The 4,946-nt window shown below is 33.8% G+C and overlaps 1 long non-coding RNA gene across 1 annotated transcript; it reads left to right on the forward strand.

Moving 5' to 3' along the window:
- The first annotated feature begins 766 nt into the window (after positions 1–766).
- On the forward strand, positions 767–1,805 carry LOC125503927. The gene is made up of 2 exons (XR_007281165.1): positions 767–847; positions 1,555–1,805. It is a non-coding gene; the product is annotated as an uncharacterized LOC125503927 (long non-coding RNA).
- Positions 1,806–4,946: the final 3,141 nt, after the last annotated feature.

Genomic DNA, 4,946 nt, shown 5'->3' on the forward strand with positions numbered 1-4,946 from the left:
TCAAATAGTGTTTCAGCTGTACGTATAATTGCCCTAATAAGATCTAATATTTCCAAACCGTATTTGCAGCCAGGTTCACACTCCCTCAAAAATTGGATTAGCCTATAGGGTTATTATCCGGTCAGCAAATTGTTCTTCGCATAGGCATTTTACGTATGCGGCATTGCATACTACACGCCCATACTTTAAATGCACGTCGGCATATTCGCGGAACGCAAATTCCATTAACATAATTAAAATAATTACGGAAGAATAAAGCTATCAGAAATTTCCTAGAACTGAAATTGCAACAGAAATGGTTCAAACTTCAATATTTGAAAAACATTATAATAACAATTGAGTTGCAAAGAACTTTTTTAGACCTATTTAGATGTATAAAAATTAACGTTTAATAATATTACTTTCCATAAACGTTTACTTTTTTCTTCATAATTCTAAATGAAAGTTAGGAAAAAATATTAATAAAAATTCAGGTTATTTGTGACAACTCAGTTTAACACTATTACCCCATTCAATAGCATACCAGAAAATACCTAATTAATAGCACATCAATGTTTCGTCCCTACTTAACAGAACATGGGTGTAGCTATATAAAAAGTAGGAAAAAGTAAAACTTTATAAGGTAATAAAGCGGAAATATCTTGTCGAAAATAACGTACAAGCAGTGTTAGATTCATCGCTCAATGCTCGGCATTTCGTTAAACAACTTCCAACATTAAAGTAGCTGACAAACATAACACCTTCCGCTCATTTTTAAATAAATTCCAAATTGTCACTGACAGATATGTGAAGTTCTTATGGAATTCCAGGTCTTCGAGGAATTTCAACGGAATTGCACGCTCAAAAGGTTTAAATGTTTTCTTTTAATTATTGCTCGAGAGCAATTAATTATTCGTGATAACTGGGTGCTCTCTATTTTAAAATTGTAGATTATTTCTAGGATAATTTACTTTAATTAAAATAACAAACTTTTAATAAGATAAATAAAGCTAATGTTTGATATAGTTATGTAGAAACTGCAAACTGCATTTTGGGAACGGCGTAAATATGCTCTTTAGGACAACTTTATTATATGCATGACATTTATTATATCCAGAGCGACTTAAAAAATACCGTTGAGTACAAAAGAACTAAATGACTAAATTAACTTTAGTAACCGTTGAACAAATGCAGTGGATGCGGGACAAGTAATTTAAGCAAACTTTGTTTAACCTTTCTGTGCTAATCGGTCAGCTGTTTTTTATGGTATTTTTGCACACTCGTTGTCTCTTTGCACATTAAATACATCCTGATTTCCTAAAAGAAACGGGAAACACATACATTTATCATGTGTATGCAGTCATATCTACTCTTTTCTACTGCATTCTGCATTATGCTTTATAATCCAATCCAATCGGAGTGTTAAGCGTAACCCCGTTTTTTTGTGCCATGAATGGATTTTGTATTATCACATCATTTGCACCAGATCTTAGTACAGATTTAAAGTTTACATCATGAATTATTTTCAGCGTTTAGTTATTCACATATCATATAAAATGCATCTGTATTTTCCAGATTAACCCAAACTGTGCTGCTACGAATCGGTTATTAGATCGGAAAACTTCGGCTCGGTTTAACACAATACGGCCATCGATGGTTGATACGAAGGACGAAACAACCGATATTTGGGATCACCGCTCGAAGTATCAGTAATCGATCAAAAAGTTTGTACTTTTGTACTGTTTGTAAGCAAAGGTTGTTCCAAAGTTATATGATCATAAATTATCTATTTTAAAAAATCTAATCTGCAATATACAAATCAATATATAGTGTTTACTGTGAAATTAGAGAATCGTGTCGATTATGTTGATTACGTTTTTTCAAGTCAGAATCGGTTGAAAAATAGAATAGTAATGAAAAGAATTCGTGTTCACACAGTTGCATTTAGTAATTCGTGTGAGTCATAACTGGCCAAATTTAATAAGGCTTAGATACTTCAAAAACGCGGACGTATTAATTTAATCATTTCATTCTTATTGTTGTAAGAAAATTGTTGCAAACCGAAGTTTTAAATTGGAGCTTCACAATTAATAAATAAATTTATTTTGAGAAAAAACACGCAATTGCTGGGAACAAGTCGAATTTATAGATAATAATTAATTAAAACAGATTCGCCTTGAATAGAAATTCTAATCGCGTTACTGGAATCGAATCCCTAACAGTTCAACAACTATTATCTGATAAATCATTCCTATTTACCTTTGCTGTTTCAGAAGCTTTAGCCCAATTTTTCAAGTAGGGCCCAAAAGAATTAAAACTAAAGGATTAAGATCAGGGATCTAGCAGGTCAAAGATTGGACAAACTTGTCCGTTATCACCTGTTTCCAAACCGACCCAAAAGATTAACCAGAATTGATCGGAATTTTTCAATCGAACTAATAATCTAACTCTAACACAAATTTTGGGGTTTTTTCGTTTTTTTCTTCAATTTATTCGAATTATGCAAGAAAACGATAATGCTCCAACTGGAAACATAATATGAAGCTTCTCCCGTTTTAATCGTTTTTGATACTTGTTGAATGCATTTCCAGCTCATACGTTGATTGTTTATGCAGGTATATTTGTATTGTATATCTTCATTACTTTTTAATATAGATAATAGAATAAATTTTTCGATTTTATGATATTAATGATCAGAAATTTTTATTTAATTTGTATTAAGTTAATAATGATTGATATGACAATAAAAGTATTTGCTGAAGGTTATCCATGGTACCGAATTGACTTAATTAGAGGAATCTGGATCCAAAATTAAAAGACGTTATAACTGACTGAACCGCCCTGTAATGATGTAGTGAAGGGAGGCAAATCTGCTGTCCAGAGACTTCCACATGTGCTTTAACTAGTAAATCATCAAAACGGAAGCAGCCCGGCTGTCTGTTCGCGCAGCTGCTGCAATATTTCAAGACGTCTTCCGAAATGTGCATATACACACGACCTGGTTCACACGTATTTGTTTTTCTTTTACTCCTTAACGACTTTTACACCTATAACTTCCAGTTCCCAAATGGGAATATCGTTTATCGGAAATCTCGAGTGGTAAGGGATTTCAGAATTTCATCAGCAAATCGTTAAAATAGCGTATAGGTATAGGTATTGTTAGCAAGTCAATTTAGTGCACACATCCACTCTTTATAAAGTATCGTCAAATATTAGATATCGCAAAAATATGGTTGATAAATGCGTTAAAACGCTTATAAGTTATGTGGACGTTTTTTATGTTGTTCATAATTTTCAAAACTTGGGTAAATTTTGCACGTTTTGTTTTAGGACTCGTCATCGAAATGCACGGCAAAGCTCACTATAAAATTAATTTTGTCCTTGATTTTAAGGAAGCTGTGAAAAATTATCTTCTACAAGTAGGTAGTCTTATTAATTCAGATTTCTCAAAAAGGTTGCTTCAGTAATTCCAGTCAAAGAAATGTGTTATCAGGCCGACACATTTGTATTTTGACTTGAATTAGTTTAGCAGTGGTTCGAATTGATCGGTGGAGAGCTTTTAACATCAAATCAGTTTATTTGATTAAACATTCGCTTATTATATCGAGTTCAATCTGGTAATAGTAAAAAGATTGAAAACACGAGAACAATTGGAATTTTACGAAAGTGAACACAGCAAATTTGCCTTTGAAGATAATTAATACATTTAACGGTAGTCGGTAGGTTCGTATACCTTCGGTGGAAGATAGGCCTTCTTCAGGGATGCGACCCTGCCTATGCAAGCCTAGGATTATCTCCCAAGGCCATACGGGGGAATCCATTGTCCTTTCCCAGCATCCCATCTGAACCTATAAAATTTCCCTAACACACTACCCTACACCACCTTCCAACACGTCTTTAGCGAACGAGGAAGGTTACGGAGAAAGAACCTCTGAGGCATGGTGAATTTTACAGAGACCAGAGGCATACCTCAGGTATGTAGTAGCTGAATTAATGATAAATCCGACACCTTGGAAAGGGTCTGCATCGAGGATTCTGAGGGAGGCAAAAATTCTCTAAGACGAAACAGCCATAGTACTATATGGTTTAGGAGAAAGAAACGAAAGAGGAACTACATTAATAGAATTTCTACATCATAATAATCTTTATGCAATGAATGCCATATGCTTCGCAAAATTGTTTATTTCAGGGAACACAAAAATGTGTTTTGTTATTTGAATGGGACGGTACAGCATCCTGATTTCTTTGAGACCCAGTAAGTGTCTGGTCGTTAGTTGTTGGTAACTGTCGACATTTAGCAAATACTATTGTATTGTGTTATTAAAATTTGTTTCAAAGGCTACATTGCTTGAAAAATTCCAATAAATTACTCCACCGGATATTCCATTATTACCATAAAAGCTGATAGAGAACGTTCATTTTCCTCATCACAACACAAAATTTTGATAATTTAGAGTAATTCCGGGAGAGATGAACACCCTTTTTTGATTCGTAATAGCTTTATTGACGTAAAAAAAATGTTGTCACAAACATTTTAGCTAACTGCAATCAGAACTGTAACTAAATACTAAAAACTCGGACACATTTGCTGACAAAAAAATAAAATAAAAAACCGTTATGTGGTCCAACTAACCCGAAATCTGCGGGATAGTTGAACCACCAATTTGGGACAGTTGGACCACACTGGGAGAGATGAACCGTAACAAATGATAAGTAACAATTTTTTTTTAATTCTTAATTAATAAGTTTTTTTGTAACATTCATTGTACATATTTTCAAAGTTTGTACACGACTCATGAAACACCTTCAGCAACTCTTATGCTAAGATCTGAATGACGGCTTAGGAAAATATGTAGGGAGTCGTACTCTGCCATTTTTGTGATTGCGTTAAAACGATGCTTCAACGGTAACTGTTCAGCAACAGCAAACGTTATATGTCGCATATCATTCCGTGTTGGGGCAAAACC

This window comes from Dendroctonus ponderosae, unplaced genomic scaffold (genome assembly GCF_020466585.1).
Source record: "Dendroctonus ponderosae isolate FM_Combo_2020 unplaced genomic scaffold, Dpon_F_20191213v2 Dpon_F_20191213_3, whole genome shotgun sequence".
Lineage (NCBI taxonomy): Eukaryota > Metazoa > Arthropoda > Insecta > Coleoptera > Curculionidae > Dendroctonus > Dendroctonus ponderosae.